This window comes from Podarcis bocagei, assembly GCF_964188305.1.
Source record: "Podarcis bocagei genome assembly, chromosome: 1".
Classification (NCBI taxonomy): domain Eukaryota; kingdom Metazoa; phylum Chordata; class Lepidosauria; order Squamata; family Lacertidae; genus Podarcis; species Podarcis bocagei.
In genome coordinates, this window is record NC_138125.1 from 29,809,471 (window position 1) to 29,826,698 (window position 17,228).

The window sequence follows — 17,228 nt, forward strand, 5'->3', positions numbered from 1 at the left end:
GCCTTTGCTCCCCCCCCCCCAAAGCAAATAAAACCCAGGGATGGGGCCTTTTGAGTTCAGCAAGAACAGGTAGCAGGGAGGCTGCATATTGCTGGAGAAATGTTTAATGGGAAGAAAATCACACACATTACTGACTAGGGATGTCTGAATGTGCCTCAATCTATTTCACCATTCAGTCACACATAAATCTGGTACTTTCCATTCCACTGGAGTTAATTTATTTTGCACAAGACTTCCTTCCATTTTGTTGTCCACTGATGCAGAAATATACGATTCTTTAAACGCAATAGTGCACAATAGATGCACATATCTCACTATCAACAGATATTTACAAATCATTACCTTCTCTGTGTATTTCCTTACACAGTTAATGGGAGAGCCTGTTAGTCTTTTGTAGCGAACACAACAGTGTTTTGTGACACCATAAATACAAAGTCAATGAAGTGGCTAATGACCCATCACAAAGTCATCTATGGCTCCACTTCTAACCATGTCTGCTCAGAAGTAAGTCCCACTGAATTCAATGGGGCTTCCTCCAGGTGACTGGGGTTAGGATTGTGGCCTGTCTCACCAAATTTATGCAGACAGGATTGCAGCCTATCCCACTCACTTAACCTTTATTATTGCAAAATCCTATTTCATAAATAAATATTTTATACAGATTTTTTTCATTATTGTGGGTCTGCTTAAATTTAGTGCTCAAGCTAATTTATGTTTCAGTTGTTTTTCGTACACATGGTTTTGTGTTTGATAGCTTTAAACCATTAAAAGTGAAAGATGTGTTTCACTGGTTTAAATCCAATTGCGATTTGAGTATGAGTGGGGCAAAGACGGTTTTAAAACTGACATTTTAAATAAGCATTTAAGGGATGGATGACTAGTCACAAATGAACAGTTAAATCCATATGGTTCTCCTACTTTGTCAAAGAGTCTTTCATAGGTAACAAAGAGATCATTTTTTGCCATGGAAAAGAAAATGAATTCCCATTCATTTTCAAACTCCACAGTAGGGAGCAAATTAACTCCACTTACATGGGAATAAGCCCCATTGAATTCAGTAGGACTTATCTCTGAGTAGACATGGTTAGAACTGTAGTACATATGGGCTGCCTCTGGCAATGATTAAGTTGCTAGAGGCAACACTTCAAGAAAAAAAGAAGCAATAAGGTCCTTGTTGGCATCTGTCTGTCTTGAGAGATAATGAAGTGCACCTCTGGGGGTGAAGTCAAAGCACTGTGTTAGCCGCACTGAAGTAACCTTTCTGGGGTGCAAGCCTGGGCAGTGTGTATGGTGGTGCTAGGCTGCCCAGATGACAAGACCCTCCTCTCGACCTTGGCTGCAGGAGTTGCCAGGAGGCGGCACACGAAGTACCATCCAACTATCTTAGGAACTCCACTCCCCATTTGCGTAGGGTTTACTCCTTAGCCTTTTCTTCTCCCAAAGATAGCCCGCAAAGCAGTGGAGATACCCTCAATGAATACATAAATAACAGGCATTGCAAAGCAATTTATATATCCATTTATGTATATTTTCCTAATGCTTTCTATAAAGCCTTTAGTTTTAGAGAATGAAGGCAAATCATTCATAGCAAGAGCCCATGCCATGACGGGGACTGAACAGACAGATCGAAGGAAATCTACTTGACAGTCCATTTGCAACAGATTCCTCCAACATCTCTCCCACCAAAAAGCACTCAAACAATAAGGTAAACTTTTTCCTGCACTCAATGAAAGTATAGTACATTCTGAAGCACCCTATTTTGTTGATGAAGAAAAACTTTGAGAAATTGAAGGGCAGGTTTCAGCACAGCACTAATGCAGACATAGCATAAGTGTGCAACTACCGTATTTTAAGAGAGGGCAAGAAAAATATTTATCCCACAAGGTTCCATTCAACAATTTTGTACCTGCATATCTTAAAGGCAAAACCCCCCACAAAATACTTGAGATACTTTGGCTTATTTTCCTCATTAGCTTTTAGTTTGAACTATTTCTGTATTCTTTCTGCTGGAAACCCACATTCCCTGAGTCATTGGAAACTCAGCTAAGGAAGAGTTCTCAGCAGGAGAGGTGGTGGGAAAGGGAGGGGGAGTTGACAAAAAGAAAATAAGATACATTTCTTCTTTTTTGAAAACTACAAAAATAAGGCTATTTTTGTTGTTATCATCTATAGAAAATTTCTACATCTAAAATAAAATTACTGTAAGGAGCTCTCCAAGTTCTCCAGGACTGGAAGCAAATTCTGTATTAAAATCTTTAAAATCCTCAGCCCCAATCAGAGGCTCCACTTTTGTTAGCTGAATTTTACAGAGAACATCCATTCATAAGAACTGTGTGCAACTGTCCTAATTCTCTGGCCAGCACTACTTTTCAGGAACAAATTTCAACACGTAGGAGGTGTTTAAATCTTTAGCCCATATGGGTAATAAGCACATTTTGTAAACAATACAATGTATACATTTGTCTATCTCAGCCTTTTCTGGGCAACTAACCCCCTCAAATTATTCTGAACAAATATGAATGTTACTCAGGGTCGTATTTGGTGGTCTCTGTTGGGAATCTCAGAAGAGACACCCACACAGTGGAAGTTTCTCCCAGTACCACTCACCACACGAAAGCGAAGTAAAACAGTTCTAGGTGTAGATATATACAGCTTGTAGGCTTCTGCAGATACAGATATATACAGATACATACAATTATAATTGTATATACAATTGGATTCGTATCGAGATCATTCTATCATTTTTGAGACTGCATCCCAGTACAGCTTTCGCCACTCTTTTGTTGAATTTCTTAAAGAAATGGGAGTGCCTGATCACCTCATCTGTCTCCTGAGAAATCTCTATGTGGGACAAGAAGCTACAGTTAGAACTGGATATGGAACAACTGATTGGTTCCAAATTGGGAAAGGAGTACGGCAAGGCTGTATATTGTCTCCCTGCTTATTTAACTTATATGCAGAATTCATCATGCGAAAGGCTGGGCTGGATGAATCCCAAGCCGGAATTAAGATTGCCGGAAGAAATATCAACAACCTCAGATATGCAGATGACACAACCTTGATGGCAGAAAGTGAAGAGGAATTAAAGAACCTTTTAATGAGGGTGAAAGAGGAGAGCGCAAAATATGGTCTGAAGCTCAACATCAAAAAAACGAAGATCATGGCCACTGGGCCCATCACCTCCTGGCAAATAGAAGGGGAAGAAATGGAGGCAGTGAGAGATTTTACTTTCTTGGGCTCCATGATCAGTGCAGATGGTGACAGCAGTCACGAAATTAAAAGACGCCTGCTCCTTGGGAGAAAGGCGATGGCAAACCTAGACAACATCTTAAAAAGCAGAGACATCACCTTGCCAACAAAGGTCCGTATAGTTAAAGCCATGGTTTTCCCAGTAGTGATGTATGGAAGTGAGAGCTGGACCATAAAGAAGGCTGATCGCCGAAGAATTGATGCTTTTGAATTATGGTGCTGGAGGAGACTCTTGAGAGTCCCATGGACTGCAAGGAGATCAAACCTCTCCATTCTGAAGGAAATCAGCCCTGAGCGCTCACTGGAAGGACAGATCGTGAAGCTGAGGCTTCAATACTTTGGCCACCTCATGAGAAGAGAAGACTCCCTGGAAAAGACCCTGATGTTGGGAAAGATGGAGGGCACAAGGAGAAGGGGACGACAGAGAATGAGATGGTTGGATGGTGTTCTTGAAGCTACCAGCATGAGTTTGATCAAACTGCGGGAGGCAGTGGAGGACAGGAGTGCCTGGCGTGCTCTGGTCCATGGGGTCACGAAGAGACGGACACGACTAAACGACTAAACAACAACAACAACAACAATTATAAAGTACCTCTGTTGCTCTAAGTAAGTTCAGCAATTCAAGACATAACACTGGACAAGTAACACTGACTGGCTAACCAGCTGACTGATTGACTGAGCTGGCATGCATTAATCACAGATATAGTCAAGGCACTGGGCTGTTACCATAGCAACTGGCTTGGCTGACCTTGCACCTGCGACTAGCTCATCCATGGGGTGATTTATGGTCCTGAAGTAAATTAACCCTTTCTCATGTCCTGTTACTCCAACATTCAAGTGAATGGGGTTCCAATGCTGAGAACATAATAGGATATGAAGAGGCCTCTTGGATCAGGCCAAATGCCTATGGGAAACTCAGTGTTGTGGCAAGACCATGCCAACACCCCATAACATGTATTTCATGGCCAGAAGGAGCACAACCCAGGTATTCAAGTGAATGTGTGTGGGACTAAAGGTGAGCAACGGATGGTGTTGTATCAGCAAGGCTCACCACAATGCCCCCACATATACCAGCTTTGTGCATTCAGCTTTTCAATGGAGCCAGTCTGTATGTGGAGCTGGGCTTTGTGGCTGCTCTGTTCCCTCTACCCCCTTCCTTGAGCATCTGAACAGTACTTTAGTGGTGGATATAGGGATAGGAAACAGGGCCAGTGACTGGTTTTGTTGCCCACTGGGAAAATATTTATCAGTGGGCCTTTTTCTTAGTCATTCCTTCAACTACACCCTTTCATTATTTGGCCCCGGTCCTTCCTTTTTAGGGGCCAACCCCTTCTTACTGCAAATTAAACATAGATAGAGCTTTCACATCACTTCACACATTGTGCTTTTCATTTGAAGTAGTTAAGAGACTCATCCCTGCGTCCTGGCAGCTGCTCAGTGACACTGCCTTCTGGTGCTGGGCCTGACTAAATAAAGGAAGGGGGATGACCTTAACCTCTTGAAGCTCTGGAGTGTAATAAACCCATCACACAAAGATTGTATCACTGCAAAGGTATCTGTGTGGTTTCCTTGAGTTTTGGAAATTAAAATGTACAGGTGTACATCAGGTGTGCGAAATAAAAAAAACGATGCCCCATAAACACATCTTATCACATGGTTCAGAAAGATATAATACTTGTGAGGTGCATACACTAGTAGCTGAGATGGATGGGGAGAAGCATTTTTATGTGCAGCAGGCAAACACAAAAGCTTGTATTTCATCAGGGAGGAAAAGAGGGCAATTTTGTATCTCATTCCAAAGAAAATGATCTCTTTTTCGAGATAAACTAAAAAGGATGAATAGGTTCATCTGTTCACATGCGTTTGCATACAGAGCCATAGCCCCACATGCAGAGCCTGACTATTCTCGTTTCAGCATGTTGATCTGTTATCAGATAGAAAGCCATCTGTCTCCACAAACAGCCTTGAAGCAGGAAACAAACAAAGTCAACAGGTCGCTGTGCCATCTTCTGCCTACCTGAAAGGGCTCATTCGGGGAACTCTCTGCCCTGACCTCTTTGTCCTGCCGGGCTCTGTGTGCTATGAAACCAGTGGGTGTCAGTTTCCCATTACGCAGAATTGATCAAATGCCTGAAGCAGAGAATCCCTTGGACTTAGCAGCACAGTGCCTTGCTATTGCCAGCAGATTCCAAGCAGCTAACACATTTTTAGACTGCTTTGAAAAAAATGACAAAACAAATTAAGTGTAATTCTGTTGCTTTTCATGTGCTCCTTGCTACTGGCCCAAACCCCTGGCTTCCAGCTACTATTCAGTTTTGAAATAAACTTCTCATTCATACATATGTCTCTTATGCCATCAGTTCCTTACACCTAAATCTCCACCATGATTTCTTTGCCCACAGTCTTTACTCTCTTTGGGTGCCTCTGGACTGTCACCACAGTACAGGAGTGATTCAAGCACCTGTACTGGGAAATATAGGTATGCACAACTGAAGTGAATTAAATTGTTCTGATTAAAGTGCTTTTTCTGCAGTTGGGAAAGTGACAGGGGAATGCATTGAAAAGTGTGGGATGAATGAATGAAAAACAGGAAGACATACCTGTATCAAGGTAAGCAAATAAGTTGAATGCTCATTGTTGTATAACCTCCCTGCAAACATAATGGATGCTCAGTGATGACCAGTCATAGTCTAATCACCATGTAAGGTTTGTGAATTTAAATTAGGATGAATGTTGAATTAGCAGGGTTACTGGAAGGTATGTTTATTTCTAGACTCTTCTTCTAGCTCCTCTACCTTTTGTGTAGCTTTATAAAAATTGTGCCTCTATATTGTTATCTTCTCCTCTCCATGCAACCAGCCACTTCCTAGCCTGGAATAGACAAGAAGAAGAAGAAGAAGAAGAAGAAGAAGAAGAAGAAGAAGAAGAAGAAGAAGAAGAAGAAGAAGAGTTGTTTGGATTTGATATCCCGCTTTATCACTACCCGAAGGAGTCTCAAAGCGGCTAACATTCTCCTTTCCCTTCCTCCCCCACAACAAACACTCTGTGAGGTGAGTGAGGTTGAGAGACTTCAGAGAAGTGTGACTAGCCCAGGGTCACCCAGCAGCTGCATGTGGAGGAGCGGAGACGCGAACCCAGTTTACCAGATTACAAGTCCACCGCTCTTAACCACTACACCCACACTGACTAGATCCTCTTTCCTGAACTTCAGGCTTCTTTTCATGTGTGTCACAGTGGACCTGGTTATATGCAGCAACAAAAAGTTGTACAGCACAATGGGAGCACATGCCATGCATTTCTCTTGTAATCACAAGGACTAGAAGTTCATGTTTTGACAAACATTTATCACTTCCTTTGAAACCCACTCTTCCAACATAGAGTTTGGGGTGGCACTGAACTGTTCTGTCTTCTGTATGTTATTATGGTTGCTAAAAGTGTTCATTAGTTCAAACTGGGCTCAGAATGAATATGTCTTTGATTGCCAAAAAGAAATAATGTTTCATTCCAATATGCTGGCAGGGGTGAAGGCCCATGAGTCACAGAACCTTCACCTTTTCTCTCTGGACCAGTTAAGTACTCAGCTCCATAGAAGCAATCCCCCCCCTTTATTTTCTTCTTATTCTATGAGAAGGAAAATACAACGTAATAGCAAACTAGTAAAATATAAAATCTTAATGAACTAGAAAATAAACATAGGAACATATTCTTGAAATAGATAATTCGTTGATAATGTGTTACTTTCAACTAAGCTCTACTTAGAGTAGCCCAACTGAAATCAAAGGACCTATTAATTTCAACAGGTCTGCTCTGAGTAAGACTAGCATTGAATACTGCCCAATATAAATGAGAAGGAAGGAAGGAAGCCTTTGTGAAGGGACCACCTGGTTTAGCTCCATCATGGGAAAAATAACACTGAAGCAACAGGAAAGATATAGCAGCCAATGTTATTTAAATCCAAACCCATCTGAGCAAGAAATTCATGTCCAAAATGACAAGTCATGGGCATTAGCCAAGGGGAGCTGCTGAATATGAAAAGGTTGTGTCACTCAGTTTTCAATTACATCAAAAACCAGGCGTTTCAACATTTGGCCGGAGAGTCAAAAGTGAAGCTCCCCCTCCCCTTTGTTTCTCAGCGATGCTGTATAGCTTTCCATGGTGCCACTCATATGATAAGAGGGAGGTGGAGAAACCATACCTAATATCAGAGGACTGGGAAATACATCAGAAATGTTTTTGTGTGTGTGCTTATCAGTGAAGTTTTGGAGGGGGTTTTTTTGCAGGCCAAATGGAATAGAAATATTAAGGAGGTAACTTGATGAGAAACCCTCGTTTTCCAACACAACAATTCCACTAAGCCGCACTACTAGGACACTGTCTTGGAGCAATTTCTCTTTGTATTTAACCCTCTCTATATATATTATCTACATGGAAAGTTTACATATGTGCAGTACTGAGCAGCTGCTTAATAAAACTTATTATTTTTTTATCGTGGAACTGCTCAAGTGTATGAGAAAAGACTCTCAAAGGCAGACATAATCACACACTCATAAAGGTATAACACCAGCAGTGGTCATGGGCAAGGGAAGAAAGCACCAAGCTTTTAACACAAGCAAACCAAAGCAGACTATTGCAAGTTAAAGAAATAAATAATTCAAGAACTACTGCCTACCTAAAAATAACTGTTCACTTCTCTGTCTGATGTCTGGAATGCTGAACCTGTGATCTTGATGAGTTTCTCCTCAATATACTTTTGGTGCAGACAGTATAATGTAGAAGTTAAGGGCAAAGAATGGGTACGCCCAATGGTTTTGTTACCTACATGCAGCCACAGGGAGCTCTAAATTTCCTTAGTACCTGTAGGTTTTCCACCATAACAGAAGCTTTGGGAGGGAGGGTTGGATTGGAGACCCCCCTTCCTCCTCCAGTGATCTTGCTCTAATCAAATTTGAAGTCTCCCCTGCCCCTGCCCTCCCCCTGAATGCTTTTAGGTTAAAATGAACAGCCCACAAATGTTGGAGTACCCTTGTTCATAGTTCTAGCCTGCAAACTATGCCCCTCTCCAGGACACTCCATTCCATACACCAACACTTTCCCATTTTTATCCCCCAATAGTAAGTCAATATTTCATAGTCAGTGGCTCACTGAGATGTTTGGGGGATTTTATTTTATTTTTTACCATAATGATTTCTGGTGCTCTTTTCAGCCTTGGGGGTATGCCCAACTTTCCCTCTTGTGTGTAGCTGGCACTGTTTTGGTTACATAAGGATCTACACTCAGGATAGTGATAACACTGTGTGATCCAGCCAACATGAATCTCTGCATCTCACCTGGTTAGAGTGTAAGCTAGGAAATTCCAGGTTCAAATTCCACTGGTGACCTTGGGAAAATTTAATTGCATGGTGGCCACTCCTATTTCCATCTGCATAGTGGAGTACAAGGCTCTCAATGGTTTCTAGTCATGGTGGGTATGTTTCACTGTCAGAGGCAGTATACCCAGTTTCTGGGAATCTCAAGTGGTCAGTGTGCTGTTGAGCTCAGATCATGTTTGAGGACTTCCCATAGGCATCTGATTGGCCACTGTGAGAACAGGATACTGAGTCATTGGCCTGATTCCGCAGGCTCTTCTGAACATAAGAAGTAGTAGCCATTGAGAGCCTTGTCCACCATTAATTTTCCTAATCTGCTTTTAAAGCCATTTAAGCTGGTGGCCATCACTGCCTCCTGCCAGAGCTAGTTTCACAGACATACTTTCTTTTATCTGTCCTGAATCTTCCAATATTCAGCTTTATTGGATGTCCACGGTTCTATTATTATGAGTGAGGGAGAAACCCTTTTCTCCATCCACTTAGTTGGGCAGCATAATTAATTGCCAGGGATGGTGCACTTTTTCTTCAAAATGAGCACCAGCTTGAGAGAGGGTGTCGTATGTTAACATCCTTTCAACACACAACTACTTGGAAGAAAGACATGCAGGATAAGTGCTAAAACAACAACAACAGGAAACTAATTCAATTTTAATGTTCAGCACACTGATTATTGCAGAGAGGACCCAAACAACTGACAAATACTTAATTGTTTGTTAAATAATCTTAAACACATTGTGCAAATCAGGGGTGGCATTTAAACTGTTTAGAATAATGCTGACAACAGGTCCAATTAAAAATCTACATGCTCAATGTGCAGTTTATGACTTAATATATTAATCACACAGATTAATTGATTAATTCTTTCAGCTCTAATTGCAGTGTAATGTGATATCTTGTTGCTAGAATTCTATACCCAAGAGAGGATTCAGCAGCCTTCCAGACACACACAATAGTATCTCAGAGAGAGGCAGGGAAAGCCTCCAACGCTTTTAAAGAAACTACTTTGTTGATTGTTTATGCTTTAGGGCAGGTTTCCTCAACCTCGGCCCTCCAGATGTTTTTGGCCTACAACTCCTATGATCCCTAGCTAGCAGGACCAGTGGGCAGGGATGATGGGAACTGTAGTCTGAAAACATCTGGAGGGCCAAGGTTGAGGAAGCCTGCTTTAGGGAACTGACCACCCCTTACTTTGTCTGTCTCCTGAACAAACAGTTATCCTCAGATTTCTGCTTGCCTTGGCCAAACTGGAGTGTCATTGTACAGGGTTGTGGGGGTTTCTTTTCAGCTGGAGCTCACAGGAGCCTATTTCTTATACCTCTCAGGTGGGCACCATTACCATTCTAAGAGAACAAGGGAGAAGAAGTTCGTGGTGAACTCTGGCATCTCTTTTTCTAGAAAAATAGCACTGGTTATGTATTTCCTACTTTATAGAAGACAATCCTCTCTTTGAGGGGGTGTCAGAAGGCAGGCACATGCACAAACACAGAGATTTGTTCTTCTTTCCTTTTAATGTGCTAATTTTTTTAAAAAAATCTGACAGTTTTTTGTCTTTACATTTTAATCGGAGTCAAGTAGAAATCATCCCCTTGACTTGTGTTAGATTATGGAATGCACACATAACCCAAGTTGCTGTTTTTATAAGTGTAAATGTTTGATATAACAAAAGATAAATATTCGTATTCTTATATTGTTTCCATTGTAGTAGGGGGAAATGGCAACAGCAGAGTGTTAGGAAGGTCCTAGAAGCTGCCATCGTCTGGCAGGCCTTCCTTACTCATATTTCTAACTGCTTACAAAAGGTAAAGGACCATTAGGTCCCGTCGTGACCAACTCTGGGGTTGTGCGCTCATCTCACGCTATAGACTGAGGGAGCCGGCGTTTGTCCGCAGACAGCTTCCAAGTCATGTGGCCAGCATGACTAAGCTGCTTCTGGCGAACCAGAGCAGCGCACGGAAACGCCGTTTACCTTTCCGCCGGAGCGGTACCTATTTATCTACTTGCACTTTGAAGTGCTTTTGAACTGCTAGGTTGGCAGGAGCAGGGACCGAGCAACAGGAGCTCACCCCATCGCGGGGATTCAATGATATCCCATTAACTGTCTGGTCAGCATTGCCTACCTATGACTGATACCAACAACAAAAGAAAGAAATGCATATTTGCAATTACATATTTATCTGCCACTTTTAGGCAGTGATTGCAAAAATGCAAAAGCACAGGTTGCTAAAACAACATACCCCTCAACTGTCCTTGTCAGGACACCCCATTTTTTCACACAAGAGCATGTCACCCAAAAGCATGTGGTTTTGGTCACTACACTCTCACCCCATAAGATACCCTTTTTTGGGTGTGTGATCTCACACAGTGCCCCAAAACATGAATTTTTGGAATCCATGACAGCACAGCCCTGAAGTAAAGTGTCTTTCTGGGCCATGATCTTGTGCACATCACGTGACTCATGTGGGGGCATCGCCCCAGAAGACAGGTAGCCTGGTTTTTTGCCTCAACATCTTGGATGGTATGGAATGAGCTGTATCTTGATGTGCAACTTGCACCACGTCACCTATATGCCAAGGCACATAGTTAAAACAGAGACACCCCCCTTCAGCATGATTGTTTTCCTATTGGCCGTAGGACTCCTAGTACAGTGTCTGTACTAGAATGTTCCACATTCTATGCATGAAAAGTACTTTGCAACCTCCCAGTCGCAACAGGACAGATGGCAGGGGAAGGTATCGACTCAACACAAGCAGGCACAGCCATTCTCATAGAACAGGCTTCTCTGGTTCATTAAGAAATTCACACCAAAGGGTCATAATACTTTGTGAGAAGGAAAATCATCTAGGATGAGAAATTAGAATTCATTTTCAAATACAACAGCTTCTCAGGGTCTAAGAATGTCATGCAGTTTTCTCACTACAGAAAATAGTTTTCCTATTTAGTTATATATTTTGGCCATGGGTATTGTCATAGCAATTCATTTTTGATAATCCTTTTATGGGGGGCCTGCATATTGCATCAAGTTTCACATTTCAGTTACAGGTGACCATGACATTTCAGTGAGTGACTGGCCTAATGCAAGCTCCTTGGCTGAGTAGGGATTTGAACCCTGGTCCAACACTAAACCACTTCACCACACTGGCTCCACACTGGTTTAGGAAGTGTCACTGCTGCACAAACTATTAACAAAAGTGTTATCTATCAGCCTGAGCCATGTGTTCTGTGCCAAGCTTCTAGATTGCAGCCTGTTTTATTCCTCAAACAAGTACCAGCTTGGAACCGTCACACAGCACAGAACCCAGCCAATGCTAAGAGTACAGCAAAGGTAGGCAGCTGCTACAATTCCAAAAAATGTCCATGAGAAAAATGTGTAAATATGCTCTTCTTTTCAGCGGTTTGGTTTCAAATGTAATTTTGGATCAGCACTGTAATGCTTTAAAGTGAAATTACTAAAAATGAGCATGTTGTTGCTACAAATTTCAGCTCATTCTAATCCTTAACTTCCCAAAAGAAAGCATAGTTCCAGCACTTCCTCATTTAGCTAAATCACATTTGGGGAACTTGTGGTCTTCAATATATATATATATATTGGGGGGGGGAGAGTCTACACCTCCCACCATTCCTGAACATTGGCCATGTGGGCTGATGGGAGTTGGAGTATAACAACATCTGAAGGGCCACAGGTTCCCCATCTCTGGTCCAAATGGACAGGTGGGTGCAGCGGCAGAAGCCATACCAGGAACCCTTGATTCATTTAGACATTTGGCCGCTGAAAAATAAATGGAGGAACACCATCAGTAAATGCATGTTTAAAATATATGATACCTATCATGATTCTACTGTATCAGCCAACAATCTTGATTTTTCTACTTGCTCTTACAAACAAGGAATGACTAATTAAAGAATTTCAGCAAAACAAAAAAGCAGGGGGTTAAATCCCTCTGTCTGTACTATTTTCCCCTGGGAATAGCTTGCTCTGAGTAGGAAGGCTGGAAGTGTTGATATTTTAGTCATCTTAATATATTGTATGCCCTTTTATAATTAACAAAATGAACCAGTTTAATGGGTAATTCAAAAATGGAATATCTTCATCAATATAAACAATCCTCATTTAGCACATAATCCATTTTGATGCCTCCCGGCGTGTGGGTGGATTTCAGATGAGCAACAGTGCTAATAGGCAAGGCGCTCCTTTCTTTTATTTCTGTAGCAGTTTTAGGGATACATTGCAAAACTTGCAAAGCCACTTTCATTTCGTCCTCACTTATCAGAACTCATTTCAAATTGCTGCAAAAGCCACTGGAGAAAGGGCAGTAGTTCAGCTCCTCGACCAAAGTTTAAACTCAACTCTCAATGGAGATGCCCCAGCTGTTAACCCCAGTCTCCAAGTGGAGGAGTCCATGGCACAGAAAAGTGAATGACTTTTCCCATGGTCTCATGGGAGATTGAGAGGCAAAGTCCAGAATACATGACTCTTCCCTCATTCATGTTCATGTTCACGAGGACCTGCTTAGACATATCCTGTGCAAATCCCTCCTCAACAGCACTGCCATTTTTAACCCACAGGAGATCTTGCTGTCCCAGAATATAAGAGCTCTACATCCACCTGCATCAGTTCATCTCCATTTTGACCTGAAGAACAGCTGCTGTTTTATCAGGGCCAGCCCTACCATTAGACAGAGTGAAGTGACCACCTCAGGCATCTGATATTTGCTGTCAAGTACGTTTCCGAGCACAGTTCAAAGTGTCGGTGCTGACCTTTAAACGGCCTCGGTCCTGTATACCTGAAGGAGTGTCTCCACCCCCATCATCCAGCCCGGACACTGAGGTCCAGCACTGAGGGCCTTCTGGCAGTTCCCTTGCTGCGAGAAGTGAGGTTACGGGGAACCAGGCAGAGGGCCTTCTCGATAGTGGCGCCTGCCCTGTGGAACACCCTCCCAGCAGATGTCAAGGCAATAAACAACTATTTTATTTTTAAAAGACAACTGAAGGTGGCCCTGTTTAGGGAAGTTTTTAATGTCTGATGCTGTATTGTTTTTAATATTTGGTTGGAAGCCGCCCAGAGTGGCTGGGGAAACCCAGTCAGATGGACGGGGTATAAATAATATATTATTATTATTATTATTATTATTATTATTATTATTATTATTAGTCATGAAAGCACAACAAATGGGTTTTTTTTTAACTGCCTGGATGGGAGAGAGCCACTTCTGAGACCCTCTGTCCCAAGTACCAAAGTGACTTGACAGCCTTGGGTACCAGCCTTGGGTACCCTGACTTGGGTGTGTGCCTCACTCACTGCCCTGCCTCAAGCAGTATAATGACTTAGGCCAAACCTGTATTTTTATGTAATTCTGAAGCTTTTCACAGCTTTTTACACAGAGACTCTCCTGTTATGTAGAACCTCCAGCTTTGCAAATGTGGGGCTTTTTATAAAAGGGGGAAAGCATCATCTGTTGAGGAATATTTATTAGGGGTACAGAAAAGAAGTAGCCAGACACATCTTGCCACATCTTTTTTTGCACATAAAGTTGCCCTCTTGTCCAATGAGCTTGATGCTTGCAAAAGGCCTTGAACTGACAGCTCTTGAATCCAATAGTTTTTGCTTCTCGCAAAGCAGAGTCCTAGCAATGTCAATTTTTTAAAAAAATTGATGAGTGTGTTTATAATTTCCAACACATAGGTCTTCCTTCCTTTTTCTAGAGGAAGCAAAGTGGCTCCTCAGTCAATACAGATTTTTAAAGCTGATTAATTTCCCTATTACTCAGGTTAGATCTTCATAAATGCCCTTTATTACTCTGATTACTGGGGCATTTACAATGTAATTGATCACTGACATAACATTTTCATGGGGAAAGTAAAGTGCAGAAACATGTAACTCAAGCAGCCAGGTAACACTGCTGCAGTTGTGGTCATTTTTGTGGAATAGGGGAGTATCGTCCAATAAACTGAGCAAAATGTGGGTGGTTGTTACACAAATTCTGGAAAAATGAAGAAATGCTAACTTTTAGATTGGCACAACCTTTGGGGTAGAACTTCTTATCCTAATTGTGTACAGAGACATGTACATTGATGGAGACATCTAAAGTAAGTGTAACAGCAGCAGCAGCAGCAGCAGCAACTGTACAGTTGTAAATGCAGTTTGATCAAATTTCCCATTAACACCTAGCTTCCATTGCTCATCACCCTCATGGGATGTAAGGGTCAGTAGCTAAGTGGTTGAACATGTTTTACATGCAGAAGGCTCCAGGTTCAATACATGGCATCACTAGTTTAAAAGGATCTTGGAATATTGGGACTGAAAAGGCCTCTCCCTGGCAAGCTGGAGGTGAACAAAGGAAGCTATCATAGATTAAGCACTCCGAAGAACATTGGTCCATGTGGCTCAGCATCGCTTCTAGCAAGGATGGGCAACCTTGGCTCTCCAGCTGATGGACTACAACTCCCATGAGCCCAGACTAGGGGTGAGGCAGAAATTCAATTCACTTTCCATTTACAGATGAGCTTGCCTAATTCACACTTTCTGAAACAATACATGAATGAAAGGATGAACTACTGGTGCAGCAATAAAATCTCTAGCACATTTGCAAAGCTAAACAGGTTCTGGGATGGTTTCAAATTGGATGGGGGACTACGTGCTGATAATTCTTCCATTGCAAGGGGTTGGACTTGATGACCCTCGAGGTCTCTTCCAACTCTACAATTCTATGATTCTATACTGTGATTCTATGCAAATTTTGCAATGCAGCTCTTTGGTCAAGTGTCATGTACAAAAATTCATATACTCAAGTAGAGTGTGCATAAACATGCATCCATTAGTGAAAATAACCTACAAAACATATTGTATTAGGCAAATTGCTTTGCAAAAATGTACGTATTAGGTGAAATTCACACTAAATTGTTGATGTCCCCCCCCCTTTTCATAAGGACTTATTTTTAAAAAGAAAATTCCAACTGATGGGGAATATGGAGACCTGAACTTATGATGGGAATAATGAGCAACTGAGCAAAATTAAATTTTATAAGTTTGCCTATCGCTGACTGCTTTTGATCAAAGTTGGAGTCTGACAGCATATGGAGAGCCAGAGGTTTCTCACTCCTGGAGTTCACTGTCTGGCATTAACTCACCAGTCTTCCCCCAACCCTCCTCTGAGATGCCAAGGGTTGCAGCTGGGACCTTTTCCACACAAAGCACTTGTTTCACCACTGAGCTATGGGAGAAACTTCCAGTAAATGGAAGTGAGCTAGATGAGCCAATGGTCTGACTCACTATGAGGGCAGCATCACTTATGCCATGTATTGCTCAGTTTTCACACTTAAAGAGAACACAAAGTGACTACAGCAGTGGGATGTGAGAGAATCCACTACTTCATGCTCAAATTCCTCCTGTGCTATGCAACTTTCAGTCTGCCAAAGCCACTCCCGGTAGACTCCGATACGTCTGCTACCTTCACAATCCACCTTAGGTTATGGTTGGAAGATTTATTCCTTGAACTGGCCTGTGTGACATAAATCTGACTGACAAGTTTCCTCCACCCCTGAAAAAGCCCTTTAAGCAGTTTTAGCACTTCAGAAACTCTTTATAAATTATAAATTTAGCAAGAAAAGCATTAATTTTGTATCAAATGCTTGCACAGTGCAGGACTACTGTACTTATTCTAACCAAAACAAGCACTGCAAAAGACTCTCTTTTACCGTTCCTCATTTGAGGGGTGAAGTGGGGAAGAACAACTCTAGAGGGGGGCTGAAGAAGGGAGCAGCAAGGTTAGATAACTTAGGTTTTATTGCTATTAACACACATTTGGTATACTTTTACTATAGACAATGGTAGGTTCTGCCTGCATCAGAAGACAACATAATTCAGTGTTTGCTCCAAATGGTACTGTAGGCCACTGGTAGATATGGAGTTTGGGACTAGACAGGCCTCTGGTTTGACCTAGCAAGGCAATTCCTCTGTTCTTCATTCTCATCTTGCAGCTGCATGACCTAGTAACAAACAGCAAACTTTGCCCAAGGCAGCCTTGTAGCCTCAGGATTCATATCACTTTCAATTGCCTCTTGTTAGGAGATAGGCAAAGTGTGCACTTATTTCTGGCACAGATATAGCACCCTTAGACCAGCCCCTTCGTGTCTCAACTCGTTGCTTATTGTGGTGTTTGCAGAGTTGTGAAGCAAAAAGAAAGAGCAGGGTTGTACCAGGTGCCAAAGGGATGAGTCCTGCCTCATTGCTGCTTCCTTCTCCCCCACTTTCTACTGGGGGGATGAGATCAGAGAAGGTGAAGCGGGAGGATGAAGACTCAGTGGCAAGTCATGCAGTGACAATGCAAAGGAACACCCATCAAGCCCCATGTGTCTTGTTTCAGATGTTCCAAGTCTTTGAGATGTTTCTCTCAGCAAACAAAGCTTTGGGTGCTGGGATTCTTGCTCAGGCACTGATGGGGATTCTTGTGTCATCTCTGCCTGCAGGTCCTGATTCATAGTTGCCTTTGCAGCACAGCCATTGCAACACAGCTCCTACCAGTGGGGAGGGGGAGTATTTGGAGATTTAAATCATTTTACTGAAGTATGGGGTTAAAAATTGTCAAAGGCGTTATTTTCAAAATCTTTCAGAATTCA

General features: G+C 42.1%; 1 protein-coding gene and 1 long non-coding RNA gene across 27 annotated transcripts in view; both read right to left on the reverse strand.

Annotated features, from left to right (window-relative positions):
- Positions 1-17,228, reverse strand: part of NRXN3 (neurexin 3) — a 1,270,857-nt gene that overhangs the window by 564,407 nt on the left and 689,222 nt on the right. The gene's annotated exons all lie outside the window — the stretch shown is intronic.
- Positions 4,463-17,228, reverse strand: part of LOC308575988 — a 77,188-nt gene continuing 64,422 nt past the window's right edge. The window contains exons 2-4 of the long non-coding RNA XR_014002994.1: positions 6,045-6,120; positions 5,850-5,899; positions 4,463-4,711 (exon numbers count right to left, since the gene is read on the reverse strand). This is a non-coding gene — a long non-coding RNA (uncharacterized lncRNA). The remainder of the gene's footprint in view (positions 4,712-5,849; positions 5,900-6,044; positions 6,121-17,228) is intronic.